An 18867-nucleotide genomic window follows, 5' to 3' on the forward strand; every position below is an offset into this window, starting at 1 on the left:
CTGCAAACCCGCCATACTCTTCCACTTAACCTCCTTCCTCCCTCGCATGCTTACCTGCTTCCCTCGAGCCGAGAGGACTGGCATTAATGCCATCCCCTTGCCAGCCTCCGCCTTATTTACTCCCCTTGAAAAGAAACGGCTATATTAAACTGCTAGTTTTTGAAAAATAATATTTAAATTAATTTATTAAAAAAAAAAACTAACAAGAATTAAAAAATCAAAGTCAAACTCCAAACAAGAGGGAAGTCAAAAATATTAAAAAGGAGCCAAGACCCTAATCGAGACAAGATCATTTAATAAATAAAAATAATTAATGGAAATAAAATAAACTAAATTAAAAATAATTAATGGAAAATAAATCATATAAAACAAAAAATATACACAAGTCAAAAGAAATATATATATAAAGAAATAAAAAAAACAATATATATATATATATATTCAAAGAAAAGTAATCAATAAATAAAGCTGGGTCAACAATAAAATATGGGACAATGCCCATTAAAAAAATAACAAAAATGCTAAAAAGATAATGAAATACTTAAGAAAACACGAAGGATCAAGAAAATAAACTTTAATGAAGAATAATTCAACAACAAATACTATAAAAAGGACACCAATAGCTATATAGATAAACAAACAAACAAAATAAATCCCAAAAAGAAACTTAAAAAACTTAAAAATTATTGGGTCTTTTTTCAATTTCTAGGGCCTACCTCAATATACGATGATGGAAATGACTAACCCTAGCAACGACTTGGGCCTTCTTGTTGTAGATGTGATGCTTAGATTTATTTGCATGCTCTACCAAAGTAGAGGAGCGGGTCCTCCTGTGCTTGATGTCAGCAACATGCTCACGAATCCTTCGATTAATCGAGCGACTAGTCTCACCAATGTACGCTGTCCCACAAGAGCATGGGATAACGTAAACACCCTTCATATTCTTGGGGTCCACTGGGTCTTTTACAGATCTAAGGGAGCTCTGGATGGTATTTAAAGGCCTAAAGGTTGAAGCCACCTTATGCTTCCTTAGGATCCTCGCAATCTTGTTAGTGGTCCCTTGGATAAAAGGAAGATGAACACCAGAAAATCGATCCTTGGTATATTTCTTAGCACTAGGACCTTTTTCAGCTCTGAGGAAAGCCTTAGTACATTGGTGTCTACTATACCCATTATTAAAGAAAACACTTAGGAGATGTGCTTTCTCTTCATTGAGATGGTTGTCATCAGAAACTCTTAAAGCTCTAGTCGCTAAGGTGTTGAGAACACCAAGTTTTTGAGCTGGGAAATGATGAGAATTAGCATGAAGATATTGTTCCGTATGAGTTTTCTTACGAAATACTTGATGAGAAAAAGAGCCATCATCATTCCTTGAGAGGAGGACGTCAAGGAAGGGTAGACTACCATTACTTTCAAATTCCATGGTGAACTTTATGGAACTAGATTGATTGTTAAGATGGAGGAAAAACAATTCCAACTCTTCCTTACCATGGGACCAGATGACACAAGTGTCATCTACAACCTCTTCCACATCTTAGGCAGAAGACAAGAAGAAGCTAAGGCCTTTGGTTCAAAATCCTCCATGAATAGATTAGCTACCGTAGGGGAGAGTGGGGAACCCATGGCGACACTGCAAGGTTGCTCATAGAATTCCCCATCGAATGAAAAGAAAGTAGAAGTAAGACAAATGCCAACTAAATTAGTCGTATCAGGATCCGTAATGCGCTTGATGACTTCGATGGCCCCATTGATAGGGATATTAGTGTAGAGGGAGACCACATCAAAGCTCACAAGCTTGTCATCCAGATTAAGCTTGAAACTCTTTAACTCATTGACAAACGATGTAGAGTCCTTGATGAAGGATTCTGTATGGCCAACAACGGGCTTAAGCTTTTGGGCTAAATACTTAGCAAGAAGATAAGTTGGCCCTCTTATCGTTTTGACAATGGGTCTCAGAGGAGCCCCTTCTTATGAATATTTGGTAGGCCATAGATTCTGGGGGTAAGAGGACAACTTTCTATAAGCTTATGACTGAACGAGCTGACCAAGCTACTAGCCTTTATAGCAAGAGCCACACTTTTGGAAATCTTCTTCTGGGGATCTGTATTGAGTTATCTATGGTATATCCCGCTATTATGGAGGTGGTCCAACATCTTCTGATGATAATCAACTTTATCAAGAATAACCACAAGACCACCTTTGTCGGCTTTGAGAACAACAATATTCTTATTATTGCTTAACGATTTGAGATCATCAAACTCAGGTTTGCTGATGTTGTTCTTGGGGGGCTTTGCCTTTCTAAGGACAACTGCACAGTCTTGACTAATGATATCTTTAGTGACATCCGGTAAGTCTCTAATACCATATTCAATGTCATAGATGATATCGTCGACGGAGATCTTTTTAGGAGCAAGAGCAAAATTTAAACTTTTCTCCAAAAGACTAAAGACAGGGGGATCAAAAGAAAAGTTAGAGAGATTGACAACCCTATTACTAGAAGAGGAAGGAAATACATTGTTTATTAAAAATACCATAATAAATATGAATGAGTCAATAGTTATAAAAAGTACTAGAAACTAGAAAAGACAAGTAAATCTATTATTTACTACTTGACCCTCTTGCCATGAGAAATTTCTAATTTCTTGTCTTGTGCTTTATTTGGAGTCTCCTTTTGCATAGTCGAACGACCTTGTTACTCTTGAGCATTGGGAGTCTCCCCCGCAAAGAGGGCTTGGTGCTCTTGATTAAATACAAGTTCCATACCGTAGTACATGATAAAATCCAATGGAAACATTGCAATCCCCTACAATCCTGAAATCCTGAAAAAATGACAAGTCTGCTGGATTTTGAGTGAGATCTAAAATTCTACTTTCTCCATATGAAATCCAATGAGGTCGAAACCACTCTCAAACATCTTGAAGCATTTCATGGTAATGTCAAATATTCAAGTAAAAGTGACATTCTCCTTTATCTTTTATTTTCATCCTTTTACCTTAAGAATTTAACATTACGATGAACTGCATATCAACATTAGGGCCATTGGATTGAACATTAGGTTGCCACACTCAAAAAAAATTTGTAATGGCTCCCTCTATCACTCCTTAAAAGACAGGGAGTGATTTTCTTTTTTAGGGAGTGCGCTCTCGATGCGCTCCTACTCGGAGCGCCCTCCGGGAGCGGATTTGACAGGGGGGGCCGCTCCCTCTTAACCATGGTTCAAATATGTTTTTACGACGTTTCGTACACAGACCGTACCCATTTTTGTTTTGGAAATGGAGAATGATGTTTCAGGCAATTTCTTGAGACGTTTCCGATAACTTAGGCAAGCTAATTTGGTGTTGGTAAGGATAAAGCAAAGAGAGATCCTTCCTCATATTTTCAAGGCAAAGCATTATCCAACACATTCTCTTTGCTTTTCTTGTATGTGATCTCATAATCATACCCTGCCATCTTAGTGGCCCACTTGTGCTATTTTGGGGATGAAAACCTTGTTCCAAAAAAAACCTCAAATTAGAAAGGTTCATCTTGATCTTGACGTGCTTCCCAATGAAATATGGACCAACTAGCCATTGCATAAAGGATGGTCATCATTTCTTTCTCATAGGTGGATTTTCCCAATTTTTTGTCAAATAATTGTTTATTGGTGAATGCCAATGGATACCCCTCTTGCGTTAGTACAATTCCAATACAATTTCTCGTTGCCGCACAATCTAAAACAAATGTCTTTTAGTGAAATTGGGCATTGTTAAGTTGGGTGTAGTACATATGGCTTTTTTAATGTTGAAAAGGCCTACACTAGGACATTGTTCCATACAAAGGCATTCTTTTTGCTCAAGGTGGTTAATGAAGTGATGGTTCTTACTTAATTCCTCTCAAACTTGCTATAGTAACATGCAAGATATAAGAAACCCTGTAAGCTCTTCAAAGTATTGAGGTGTAGCCAATATTGCACAACATTAATTTTCTTGGGATCCACATGCACCCCATTTTGATTAATTATGTGGTCCAAGTATTCCACTTTATAAGTACCAAAACCATATCTGGAATGTTTCAAAAACAACTAGTTATCCTTGAGGAGTTGGAGGGCTTTATCAATGTGCTCCACATGTGCTTCCTAGGTTTTGCTATAATTAGGCTATCATTGAAGATACATGTAGAAAATTGCATAGGAAGGGTCAAAAGAGCTTGTTCATAAGGCTTTCAGAAGGTGGATGGAACATTGCAAAGATTAAAAGACATCGTCAAAAGTTCATTTTGTCCTTCATGTGTGCGGAAAGCTATTTTAGAAATGTCCACCTTCATCTTGATTTGGTGGTACTTGGAATGGAGGTCCAATGTAGTGAAGAACTTAGCACCTTGAAGTTCATCGAAATATCATTAATAACTATGATGGGAAATTTGTCTTTGATGGTCAACTTATTAGAGCATGAAAATCATGGCACAATTGCCAATTTCCTTCTTTCTTTAAGACCATGACTAATGGGGATGAGTAAGGGCTAGCATTGGGACATATGAAGTTGGTCTCTACTAGTTCTTGAATGTTTTTTTTCTTTTTTGTTGTTTTTTTAATTTTAATTTCATTCTTTTGGGAAAAAGGGCATCGATAAGGATACACATTGGGTTGTTGTCTATACCAAATTAGTGAAAGGCCATGATCATGCTCACCATGGCAAGGGGGTAAGCCATAGGGAGCTTCAAATATCCATTGATGCTAAGTTAGGACTAACTGCAAATCAGGGTGAATTTCTTGTGGGGGGCTATCCAGGAATTGGATGGCATTAAATTAGGAAATGAGTGCCCTTTCTTAAAGATCTTTTCCACGTGGTTAGCAACTTAGTACTCACAATTTCAGGGGCATTGGAATGGAGCCCTTTGAGGGTATGTTTATGGCCCTCCTTGGTGAAGCTCATGTTTAACTCTTTGAAGTTTTAAATCCATGGTAAGTTGGACCCATTATTCTTAGCCATTTTTCTCCAAGTTCTACATCGTAGTTGCCCATTTGAATAATGAATATGTGGACTTTGAGTTGATACTTGTCCTTTGAAGTCTCACGTTCTCACAGATGCCCCCAGGTTTCATCATATTGGCATTGGCTATCATAACTTGAAAATTGTTCATTGCATGGACATAACAATGGGTTTCTTTGGCCACTTTTTAATGAATAAAATTGTGGGTGTTGTCATTATCAATTAAGACAATCACCTCTCAGTGCTTGATGTAGCCATTCAACTTTAAGGTTTGAGGATTTGAAAGCCCTAATAAGACATTGAGAGAATATTGGAGTTCCTCTTGTGGAGGCTTCAAGGTGGGTTCATTTGGAGGAGGTGGTGTGGGTTTTTGCTTGGGAGGGGCTTTGTTGAAAGTGTCCTTAGGGTAGTTTGGGGACACATCATTTTGAAACAATTTTTTGTTCCTTCTTATGACAATTAGGAAAGTTTGAGGTTTTGGTGTTTGGTTGCTTCTTCTTGGGTGAACTTGTGGATCCACAGGGGTAGAGTGGGAAGCAAAGTGGTTGCTTCTTTTTGTCCTGACCATCTTTTGCATTTTGTGGTACACTTTCCTGTTGAATGTGGTCATATATTCTTTTAACTTTCTTTTCAGCTGCATTAACCTCTGGGCTTCATTCCAGGCCATGACCCAAGGTGTGGCAAGGGGAAGGGGCAAGCTAACCCTATGTGGACCCAATGGAGGAATGTGGACCCAGTTGAGAAAAATGATGGATGGGGTAGTAATGAATGGAAAGAGGGTAATATAAGCGGATTAGGGAGTGGAACCATGCAACCAAAATCAGGGTTTCCCGTGAAATACCATCCCTGGAACCAAATGGTCAGTAAAAGAGATCCCACGGGACTAGAATCCAAGGGCAATTCCTAAAAGGGGTCTGGAGGACAAAAGCACAGACCTAGCCCATTCTTTCCGCTGAATCTCCCCATTAATCCATGCCCAAAAGTGTCCGTGATAAGCAAATTACAATACTCAATTCCCAAATGACAAGGCATACCTTTAGATTCGGGAGGCCCACCTTCAAACATACGATCATGGCACATGGGTGAGGGACCACATGGCTGGCTCAGGTGGCGGAGAGGGTGGTACAACGAGCTAGCTGGTGGCTGCAAGGCACTGTTGGCTGAGGACCATCTTGGAGAAAAAAATTCTCCTAGGGATATTACCCACAAAATGGTGGGTAATAATAACCAATGTGAAAGTTGAGGATTGACTTGATGGGGTTTCAAATTTCTTGCCATGGAAGGCAAGAATCTTAGTGATCTTGAAGGAGCAAGACTTGTGGGAAGTCGTGTCCGACCCTCCTCTAGCTCCAATGCAGACCTTAGAGAGCATGCAGACACTAGCAATAGTAGACCTTGCAGTGTAGGCAACATGGGATAAGGACATAAAGGCACAAAGGGTGATCCTTGAAGCTATTAAGGATCATTTGATTCTGCATGTTGCAAAAAATACCAGATCTAAGGAGATGTTTGATGCCTTAGTATCACTTTTTCAAAGTGATAACGTGAATCGTAAAACGATTCTAAAAACTTAGCTTAGAGAGTGCATGAGGAACCCCTTTGACAATGTAACCAACTATCTTATGAGGATCACACAGATCCGTGACCAACTTGTAGCTATTGGAGAAGCTATATTGGATGTAAAGCTAGTGAATGTTGCTTTGAATGGGTTCACCAAGGCTTGGGAACCATTCATCATGGGCATCTGTGCTCGGAACATCTTCCCAATTGGGAGAGACTTTGGGATGACTGCATCCAAGAGGAGACTTGTAAAGAGTCCAGGACCAACAAGTAGGGAGGAGGAGCAACAAATGAAAACTTGGCCTTGGTCAATAAGACGAAGAAGACCAAAGGGAAAGTTTCCATCAAGAAGGGTGATAGTCAGGGAGAGGGACAACAGTCTGGGCAAAAGAGAGATATGAGCAAAGATCAAATGCTATATCTGCCATAAGAATGGCCACTTTACTTCTCAGTGTCCACAGAGGAAGAAGGGCAAGGGGAAGTCACAAATAGTTGCAACGACAACAGAGACACAATTGAGCGAGCTTGCTTCCAAGTTCGAGAGTGACTTTTCACTCGTGTCTTGCCTTTCTACCAACACCATTGCTAGAAGTGCTTGGTACTTGGACAATGGCGCCTCTTGCCACATGACAAAGGCTAGAGAGCTATTCAGTAGTTTTGCAGAGGACGACTCAGGGATCCATATTGAGCTTGGCGATGATGCCAAGTATGCAGTGAAGGGACAAGGGACAATTCAGTTCCAACTTGAGTCAGGAGGGTCCTTTGATGTGTAAGAGGTACTTTATGTACTTGGCCTAAAGAAGAACCTTTTTTCCATCTTAGTCATGGAGGACAAAGGTTATGAGGTTAACTTCCAGAGGGGGCAAGTGTTCATTTGCCTAGAGGGAGCTAGTCCAAAGATTGTAGTGAGGATTGGAGTTCGGGAGGGGAACTTGTATAGACTTCAGGGTCAGCCTGCTTAGGCACTAGTGCACACTAGTGAGAGCATTTGTGAGTTTTGGCACAAGAGGATGGGACATCTCCATTGTAGAGCTCTACCATTACTGAGACGAATGGTCACTGGGCGTCCAGACTCCAGTTTGGGCCAGCAGGGGGTCTGCAAAGGGTATGCACTTGGCAAGAATGTTAAGGCATCTTTCCCTAGCAGCGAGACTCGATCCAAAGGCATTTTGGATTTGATCCATTCTGATTTAGTAGGGCCTATGTCAATATCTTCAGTAAAGGGCGCATCTTACTATGTGACCTTCATTGATGACTTCTCCAGGAAGACCTGGATCTACTTCATGAAGACCAAGGGTGAGGTCTTTAGTCATTTCAGAGCTTTCAAAGCTCAGGTGGAGAACATGACAGGAAGGAAGATCAAGGTGTTGAGGACAGACAACGGGGGTGAATACACCTCTAATGAGTTCACAGTTTTCTGCAAGGAGGCAGGTATCAAGAGGGAGAGGATAGTGTGGCCTACGACCCACAATAGAATGGGGTTGTAGAGAGGAAGAACCGATCTATTCATCATCGTGGTGAAGGCCATGATCAGAGTTTGCTGATGTTTTTGTGCGCTGAGGCATGCAACACAACTATGTATTTGCAAAACAGGAGCCCACATTGGATTCTAGAGGATAAGACACCAAATGAAGCATTCACAAGCAAGAAGCCTAAGATAGGACATCTCAGGATATTTGGTTGTCTAGTCTACATCCACATACCTGTGGAAAAGAGGACAAAGTTGCAATCCTCAGGTGAGAGGGGCATCTTGGTGGGATACAACAAGGATTCAAAGGCTTATAGAGTCTTCCTGACAGATCAATGGAAGATAATGTTGAGCCAAGATGTCAAGTTCGAGGAGAACTTGGCATCTAGGAAATCTTAGGACCTACCAACAATTGTAGAGGGGCCTCAAGAGGAGGAACCAAAGGAGGAGCCAAGAGCAGAGACTTCCAGTAGCAGAGATAGCCAACCTTCAATTCAAAAGGAAAAATCAGCTCCTTCGACATCAATTAGGAGGCCTAGGTGGGCGGAGCGGACATTGTGGGATGCTTAGGAGCATGTTGAGCCTCCCAAGACCACTTTTAGGGAGAGTAGACCTCTACAAAAGTTTTCGATGTACATGGATTTGATGACCAACATCATAGACTTAGAGCCTTCCAACTTTGAGGAAGCAACCAACCAGCAAGTGTGGAGAGATGCCATGGTGGAGGAGCACAACTCCATCATGAAGAATGATGTCTGGGAGATTGTGCCAAGACCAAAGGGGAAGTCAGTTGTGACTTCCAAGTGGCTTTACAAGGTAAAGCATGTAACAGATGGTAGTGTGGAGAAATACAAGGCCATATTTGTGGCTTGCGAGTTCTCTCAGAAAGAGGGAGTAGGTCCTGTAGCTAGATACTCCTCTATTCAAGCAGTTCTTTCGATAGCTTCTGAGATGGGATGGAGCATCCATCAGATGGATGTGAAAACCACCTTCCTCAATGACATCATTGAGGAAGAAGTCTACATCGAGCAGCCACAGGGGTTTGAGGTCCATGACAGAGACACACATGTATGCCTTGTATGGACTCAAATAGGCACCCAGGGCCTGGGATGCAAGGATTGATAGCTATCTGCATGGCATAGGTTTAACCAAGAGTGAGGCAGACCCCAATGTATACTTCTTATTGGTTGGACCTGAGCCCCTCAATTTGTTGTTTTATGTGGACGATGTGATTCTGATAGGTGTAGAGAGACTGATTGCATGTTGCAAGTAAGATCTAGGGTCAAAATTTGAGATGAAGGATATCGGATTGATGCATTACTTTCTTGGACGTGAGGTTGGCAACAACCAGACTAGATCTTCCTCGGACAGGGGAAGTACACTCTAGAGATCTTGAAGAGATTTGGGATGGGGGATACCAGACCAATGGTCACTCTGATGGTGATGAACCTGAAGAAAATTCATTCTTTAGTTATAGAGTTGGCAGACTCCAGATAGTACAAGCGGTCGATTAACCCGTTGATGTATGTGGTCAACACTCGACCAGACATCAACTTTGGTGTTAATACCCTAAGCCAATTCATGGTGGAACTGAGGGAGATTCACTGGGTTGTACCAAAGCACGTGCTCAAATATTTGCAGGGCACAATAGGACATGGATTGCAATACCTTGGTCGAGATGGTGCAAGGTTGCAGTGACTTGTAACAGCCCCAAAGCAAAAACATGTAATTAATTAGATTAATCATACGATTTATAATCAACACGTAATTTATCAACTAATTAACATTAAATTTAAAAAGGTACGAGTTGAGACAACTTACCTGGGGAATGCTAGTTGAACGCTAGTTGAATTCTTCTGCTAACTGCAACAAAGTCTTGGGAACGACTCTACACTCAACCGTAGGCTCAATTACTAAATGAACCACATGTCAATAACCTCATATTATAGCATCATAATTCCTATGCCACGTTATGCATATCATATCCATCATGAGTATTCAACATTAATACCTATCATCACATAGTAAATGAATATGTCAATATACCTTGACATAACATCATAATACCTATGCATATCACTACTATCATAATGATACATCATCTCTATAAGAACCACATGTGCATCACAAACTGAAATATCTTGATTTAGTTGTTGGATAAAAGTATCTGCCTTAGCTAAGTAAGCACTAGCACACATTTTAATCAAGTAAATAAGGAAAGTATTTAAAAATAACATCTACATCTTCCCAGGTAGTTTGTTGGGATTTTTAACTCGACTTGTTTTGAAAGTTACAGGATCGTTACTTCCGGGAGGCCGCATGTCTTTTTTAGCAAATCTTATCATGTACATATTTAGTAACGAAGTGCTTCTGGTTTAATTTACTGTTTTGAAGGAATTCCCAACCAATATGAGTTTATTTTTTTTGGCATGAATATTGGAATTCTATTTTGGTTTGCCTTTCTTGTTGGTAAGGCTCTCGCTGGTAGAAACTTGCAGACTTATTGCAAAAAGACAAGGGTTTTATTGGCAAGGCACTTTCATAAGTTTTTGTTTTGGACTTTCTTTCTGGTTTTTATTTATTGCGTCTCACAGACTGCTAAATTTGCGCATGGATTAATGATGACAATGAGAATCCCTCACAGTTTTTCAAGTTCCGTGTTCTAAATATGCAGATTTACCAACTCACTGTTTATTTTTTTCCTTGAAAATGCAAATATGATTGCTAGGTTCAAATAAAATTATGAATCTGTTCCTTGAATCATTATGAGACAAATATGATTGACATGTTTAAATAAAATTATGAATCTGTTCCTTGAAGCACTATGCGTTGTGGAGTTTGAAGTACAATTTGCTCCATACAAATGTCAGGCCAAGAGCTAATACCTCTTTGCAAACTGTCGACGCTCTGTCTGTGCTATCCAACTTCTTCAATTCCTCCTCAAAATCCTTGATCTGCTGATCTAAGCGGTTCAACTCTGCTAATTTGTGATTTATTCCACGTAAGTCTGGAGTTCTAGGAGCTGGTCTCGGCTCCAGCCTTTTCATATCCGGGCTCCTTCTAGCTGTTTTTGTTTAATTTACATAAGCTTTATACATTATTGTTATGTTTTTCTGCGTCTCTGTGCAATGTTAGACTATCATGTATATTATCTTAATCTGTTGCAGACGGGTTGATATTGAATGCTTATCCTTTACTTTTATGGTATTTTTATGGATGTATAGGGTATTGGGTAATTATGGTGACTTGAATGGTTAATGATAGGTACGGTGATTAAATAACTGGATTTACAGTTAAGCGAAAAGAGAGTCGGGAGTGTATTTTTATTAATTCTAGTTTGTATGCTTTCAGTGAATTTAGAAGCTTTTCTACCTTTGAGAACCTCATATGATAGAATTTCTTGAACGTTTTTGGTTAGGGACTGATTCGATCAACATGATTTACTAAGGGGACAATGTGCGCTGTTTTAAAATCTTGAGGGAAATGATTGACTTATGATATAGTAAATATTAATTTAATGGATCAAGGAAACAACGAAGATGGTGTTGCTGGGGCGGAACTGAATATATGCTCATGGCTCTATTGATTGGAACTTCATTATCTTTGGTAATTATTCTTATAGAAAGGCATGGTAATTACTCGCATGGAAATCACCACTTTTATCACATAAAGATAGATACCTTCATTGAAGCAAAGACAGAGAGATCTTCGTTAATAGAGGCCTATAGATTGACTTCGATAGAAAGATGTAACATTCATTCGGTAGGTGTGGAACTAGGTTCTGCTTGGATTCATTTAGGGTTTGTTGGATGTGATATGGATGGATTATTTCTTGCAGTCGAAAAGTATGGGATCATCGCTTCTAATTCCTTTTAAATTCAAAGAATCTGAGCCGTTGCCTTTCATCTATTGCGATATGTTTTGAAAATCCCAATTTGAGAGATTGTCGCGGAAAATTGACTTGTACAAGAACAAGTCAATGAATTTTAGGGCTGTATGAATCTCTTTTCCCAATTAATGATCATCTCTACCCTTCTGTCGATTTTCCTTCTAACAAAAAAAAAAAATTCTTCAAAAGTTGTTCACCGGATTTGATCCAGGGACTTATTTGCATGTGCTAAATTTTTTCCACCTTTTATAGGAAATCTAGAATATAAATGCAGGTTGATCTCTTTACTCCGTCATTATGATTGTTTTATTGCAGATCACACTCTTTTAACGGCTTAATGGTAAATGATCCGCTGTCAGTTCGTTAGCTTCTGCAGATCACACTCTTTCATTGCTTATATTACTAATAAATTCCAAATTAACAAGAAGTCAGTACGACTCTTTGGTGGAAAAAGCTTTGGAATTTAGGTTTGTGTAATCTCTTTGTGTAACATCCAGGGTACCTCAAGGTTACCTCAAATGAAGTGCATATTTGTTCAAAGTCCAAGCACCAAAAGAAGCTCCTTCTCTCGTCAAGAATTCACAGTGCTAAAATCATTATAGCTAAAATGTATTGTAGACAATAGGTTTGTTCCGAGTTTCCTGGTATTGTTTCGATTTTTATGTTGTAATTAATGAATGTAAAACCCGGTAGCTATTAAAGCTTTGTTAAGGGTTGATATGGTGTTGCCTTCATGGGTGCGCTTGCAGGCAGGCCATCTTATTAATAAAATGATTTTATTTTGTGTTTTGGGGAGGGATAACCTTCCCAGTCATCCGATCCGGTTTTGGGTCAGGTGGCGGTGTCTCTTCTTGTTTTATGGTGTGTTTCTGTTAGAATACCTCTTTGGTTGTTTGATTTCTTAAAGCCCTTAGAGTAATCATTTAATGGTCATAAGAATCCCAAGATACATTTAAGAAATTTGTTTAACAATTTATTTTGTTAAAGGCAGTCCATTTAATTTTTTCTTCTAACATAAGTTATGATTGCTTAAACAGATACTCAAAATATTGCACTCTACAGCATAGAATTTCAATTTATGTTAAACATTTGATTCTTTTTTGAGAATTCTCTTGACACAACTGGTTTTATATCACTTCTCATGGCAACGAAGATTAAAAATGACGAGTTCTATGGAAAATTTGGACTTGGCATAATTCTGTGATGGCATTATTCGTTTGTCATTACATTCTAGCAATTGCTGGTTGTCATGTGTTCAACCCTAATCTAGCTTTGAAAACCTTTTCCAGACGTGTCATTATAACAATGATGATAAAAAGTTTGTATTCAAGTTTTAACTATTTAGATGCCAAGATCTAGGAGATAAAGAACACTATAATAAGCAAATCAATTAGAAGCTATAACATATAAAGCGAAACAACATTTTATTGATTTAAGCTGTTTATCAACTGTTAATATCTAAATGCAACAGTCAATTGCTGATTCAAGATAAGTGATCTACACTCATGATTACAAACAATTGGGTGGATGGAGAGTAGCCATAGTTTGACTCACTTTTTTTTCCCAAAATAAAACCTCATGGGTAAACCTGGACACTTCCCCACATTGTGCAAGTAATACCTAGTGTCAACCTGTTAAGCGAATTTCGATGGATTTTCAACTTTGACTCAAATCACACATAATCTAGGGCAATAGCGGATGATGCTGCAAGCTAGGAATCTGATATTTTTTGTCACACATTAACCTCTTTTTCATTTTTAGATCACATGATAACTCTGATAAGCCATTAATTTTTGCTAACGTCAAGGCTAATACATTCTTCCTGATGATACTTCAAATCAATTAACATTTATAAATCTGGAACGATCTCCGTTTTAAACCAATTGTTGCATTTTCTTGTCAAGATCTTTCGTTTTTATATGCCTGCGAATTTTAGGGTCTCAATTCCTAAATTCTTTTTTATGATGCAAATGGATATAAACAGTGGTAATTAATTTGTTGACGCTAATTCTTTTGGGAAGGGTATGTAAATTTAAATCAATTCCTGATGACATTTGTATGATGATAATACAGTTTAATAATTGCATCACTTCTCCGATCAAGGCAAATGTTTAAATGGTTCAACAAATTTCAGTCCTTGCATAATTGAGCCTACGGTTGGGTGGCGAGTCGTCCCCAAAACCTTGTTGCAGTAAGCAGACTTCAACCACATGTAAGTACTACTCATAGTTTGAACTTGATGTTAATTAGCTGATTAAATTACATGTTTATTTTGGGCTGTTACATGACTTAGATTTACACTGGGCAGGGAGTGATACAGATCAAAAGAGCACCTTAGGGTGCTACTTTAGTTTGTGGTCAACAATCATTTCCTTGTTTAGTAGGAAGCAAACCTCAATAACATTGAGTTCAGCTGAGGCAGAGTACATGGCGACTAGTCTAAGCAAGGAGTGATACAGATCAGAAGAGCACCTTTGGGTGCTACTTTAGTTTGTGGTCAACAATCATTTCCTTGTTTAGTAGGAAGCAAACCTCAATAACATTGAGTTCAGCTGAGGCAGAGTACATGGTGACTAGTCTAGCTAGTTGTGAAGCCATTTGGGTTCACAAGCTACTCACATGATTGTTTGGTTAGAAGCTTGAGCCGAGAGTGATCCACTGCGATAACCAAAGTTGTATCAAACTCTCCGAGAATTCAGTGTTCTATGACAAGATAAAGCACATTGAGATCAAATACCACTTCATTCTAGACATGGTGCTGAGGGGAGCAGTTAAGTTCCAATATATTTCTACAGAGGAGCAGTTGGCTGACATTTTCACCAAGTTCTTGGTGAAGGGCAAGTTCGTTTGGTTTCGGGACAAACTTGGAGTGGTGGAGAATACCTTCCTCGTTACGAGGGAGTGGTAGTGTTTGTAGCTCAAACAAGTATTTACATGAGGTGTCGACTTATGGAAATCATCTTTAAATGTATCCTATGCCTTTTTAGAAGTTCACTTATTTAATTAATTAATAAAGCCAACATTCTTTTATTAAAGTGATTTTTAATTAATAAAATGACTAAAGTGGGTCACTTAATAATTTAATTAAAAGAGAGCCATTGATCTCATGGTTAGATCTCAACCATTGAAGGTTAGCACAAAGAAGGATGGAAAATCAATATGTCTCTGAATTATCTTCTAGATTGGAAGAAGAATTCACATGCTTCTCAAGTTCAACGTCAACAGAGGTTTGGTATCGGGGCTTCAACCCATATGTCTGGAGTACGAGAATATTTATCGAGCTATCAAGAAGAGTAAATGGAATTCCAGATTACTATGGGAAACAAAGCGAAGTGTACTCTAGTAGGGAGAGGCTCCATAGCATTTAAAACGAAAGCAGGAACCAACATCCGAGCCACTAATGTTCTGCATGTGCTCGGGTTAGGAATGAATTTGATTTCAGTGTCCCAGTTATAGGACAAGGGATACGATGTATACTTCATTGGAAGGAAAGTATACGTCAAACATCCAAGCTGGAAGAAGAAGAGATAAATTAGAGCCTGAAGCAACAAACTGTATAGATTGCAGCTCGAGTCTCCAATGGCACTGACAGGCAGCAATCATAATGGTGAAAAAGAACTGAATGAATTGTGGCACAGGCGAATGGGACACTTACACCATGGAGCACTGAGGATGCTCAAAGAGACTATTACAGGAGTTCCAGTCCTTAGTACTGAGCATGATGATGTATGCAGAGGATGCATACTAGGGAAGTACGCTAAAGCATCTTTTTTCAAAAGTAACAACAGAGCGGAAGGCGTTTTGGGATCGATACACTCAGATATTTGTGGCCCAATGTGCACAAGAGATCTTAGTGACGGCGAAGAGCTCTTAGTGGCGGCGAATACTTCGTCACCTTTATTGATGATCACTCTAGAAAAACTTGGATCTATTTCTTAAAGACCAAGGATGAGGTCTTTGATCGGTTCAAAGAGTTTAAGGCTCTCGTAGAGAACATGACAGGGAAAAAGATAAAGGTATTGTGTTCAGATAATGGTGGAGAGTATACATACAAAGACTTCACAGATTTCTGTGCAAAGGGGCATCAAAAGAGAATGGATAGCTCCATATAATCTAGAGCAGAATGGAGTAGCAGAGTGAGAGAATAGAACTATTGTTGGGGTGATAAAGGCTATGTTGTATGACCAAGACTTGCCTAGATTCTTATGGGTAGAGGCATGCAGCACAACGGTGTATATCTAGAATAGAATTCCTCACAAAGCATTGGGGAAGAAAACATGTGAAGGTGTCTTCACAAGGAAGAAGCTGGAGGTGAGTCATCTGAGGATATTCGGCAGTGTGGCATATTGTCACGTTCCAGACGAGAAGTGTAATAAATTGGATCAAACTGCAGAAAAGGGGTACCTCGTAGGATATAACGAGACTTCAAAGGCATATAGAATCTACATTTTTAACAATAAGAAGATTGTAGTAAGACAAGATGCAAAGTTCATGGAGGATAGAACTTTCAAGAAATCTTGAGAGATGCCAACAAAAGATCAATCAATAGATGTTCCATTAGTCCAACAACAACAGGGGCATTAAGGAGGACAAGCAAGAGGACAGACACTTGGATCGAGCACAGTGACCTGTTGACCCTGCCGCCTACACCTACCTACAAGTCAATGAGAAAAAGCCTTCAACCCCACAAGGTGTGGTTGGTGGCAGGGAACTCAGAGAAGGGGCTGTCACACTATTCCCAACTCTCTCCGTTTGAGCTATCTCTTAGGTTAGCTAAGGGGGGTGGTCCCTAATGAAAAGTTAAGTTAAAAGATGTGAGTTTCTAGGAGAGTGTTATAGTAAAAATGTATTACTTTTAAAGATTTATGGGCAAATACGAAGTGAGCAACTTGAAATAACAATGCCAATCATTAATATGATTAAAAACCATAAAACTAGTGCCTTATAAGCAATTTGCTCAACAATTTAAAGACATATTTGCTCAAAGTAAAATCCAATGCTCTCAAAAGAGAAAACAAAGTAACCCTGAAATGTAAATAAGAATTGTTAGCACAAGATATGTAAGATACAAAATGCTTTTGAGATAATCAACTTTATAAATTAAAACATGTGAAACATATTTTGCCAAAACCCAAAAATTATTAATTAACTTGGAAATGTAAAAGAAAGGAAGTGCTAAACCAAAACATGAATATGCAATTAGACTTGAAACATGAAAAGAAAACACTTGTTTGAAATGATTACAATACTTGCTTTTGGAATAGACTTTGCATATGAAAACTCAAACCATCAAGAGACAAGTAATGTAAATGTAATGGAAAGTGCTCTTGGTTAATTTATTAATTAGCTCTACAACAAGATTACAATTTAATTCTTTAATCTTCAGACTTTACCCTCGCCCAGTGATATGGATCTCATAGTGAGGAGTAGAGGATCCCTAAGATGTCTACTTCAATCAACTTATGTTGGAGGTAAAATTTTAATGAGACTTGGGGCCTTTCTACACTAAAATGCCTAGATGAAATGCAAATTGTGTTAATTCCCTAAATTAAAATAATAATACATGCAAATGATTCAAAGAGATTGATTTGCAATGCTTGAAAATGAAATAGTGTTCAACATAAGTTGCAATTATAACTTCAATTGGAGGAATAAAATTAGCTTACAAGTGTTGCATGTGTTTCATCAATGAATTAAAATAATACAAGTAATTTGCTTGAAAGTAAAATTTGTTTCAAATAAACAATGACAATAAATTGCTCCAATATTCAAGATAACAATGTAGCATACAATTGAAGCATGTATTCCAGTGCTCATAAAACAATTTACCAAGGTAAATGGAAACAAATCAAAGTTTGTTAAGAATATAAAATGCTTGCATGTAAATGATGAATTGCCCAAAGTAAAGTGTAAGCTTGTAGTGCCAAGCAACAATGAGAAAGAAAATGCAAAACTCAAATGAAATTGTAACAAACTTTAACTGAATGAAATGTGATAGTGAGGTTGTGTTAATTCCCAATTAAATTATGCATGTAAATGAATGAAGTATGAAAGCTTAAACCATGCAAATGTCAATCCACCCAAGAGAAGCCTTTCTCTAAATGGGGAGATAGGATGCCATGGGAGATATCCCAAGCTCCCACAAGCAAGTTAGATTTTTTATTAATATTACAATGAGAAGAGGGCTCTTCAAAGTTCTCAACTATACTTCAAGGAGAGTCATCACAATAATTGCTTGAAACTTGGACACTAGATCTCTTTTCTTGAGAAAGTAGTGACAAGATCTCACAAAACATATGCAAGGGAAACAAGGTGTGAGTTTCCTCCAAATGCCCACGACTTAGAGAGTAAAATGGGCAGCCCTCTAGTGAACTCGACTTGGCCAAAATAAGCCTCAAAAGGGCTCACGACATCCTTGGAAATCGAACCCCCAACACTTGCCAAAGCTCCTGCAAACACTTGTTAGATGTTGCGGGAAGTTGCTCGTCAAAATCTGCCACACAAGGGTTAGCAAACAATCCAAACAATGGCCGCAAAATAAGTTAGGTATTAATGGAAAAATTAGCAAGATAAAATGTATATGTACAATTATCACTTACAAAAGGCTAAGCTAAAGAGTGAGAGTAAACTCTCGTCTTTGCTTAGCCATCTTCAAGCTCTTAGATAGCAAATGAAAGAATTGAAGTACAATGTTTTTTAAAAGAGATTTAAATTTAGAAGTTCTCGGCTTGTGTACAAGCTATGTGCTGGAATCCCTGCAAAACCACTTTGTAAGATAAGACTATGAAGGTTCAAAGAACAAATGAGAGCTCTTTTAAGAATGCATCAAGAGTGGGTTGGTCTCTCCAAAGACTTACCCTCACGCTTGATTTTGTAATCCCAACAAGATGTTCCCTCTACAAAACTTCAATCAATAATTAGTTCCATATAGATTTAGCAATAAACAATGATAAGAAACTCTAGAGATTTATTTAAAACCAACT

The 18867-nt window shown here is 38.5% G+C and overlaps 1 protein-coding gene across 10 annotated transcripts in view; it reads left to right on the plus strand.

The window, feature by feature from the left end:
- The window catches only part of LOC149225130 (nuclear transcription factor Y subunit A-7-like), a 167706-nt gene that overhangs the window by 17548 nt on the left and 131291 nt on the right, over window positions 1–18867 (plus strand). For 2 of the 10 annotated variants that reach the window (XM_089376935.1, XM_089376933.1), the window contains exon 2: window positions 13958–14096. The exons of the other annotated variants lie outside the window; for them this stretch is intronic. The gene's annotated coding sequence lies outside the window, so the exon portion shown is untranslated. The remainder of the gene's footprint in view (window positions 1–13957; window positions 14097–18867) is intronic. 10 annotated transcript variants of the gene reach the window in all.

This window comes from Pinus tabuliformis, chromosome J, assembly GCF_031772625.1.
Source record: "Pinus tabuliformis cultivar Carrire ecotype Pingquan chromosome J, CPIR1, whole genome shotgun sequence".
NCBI lineage: Eukaryota > Viridiplantae > Streptophyta > Pinopsida > Pinales > Pinaceae > Pinus > Pinus tabuliformis.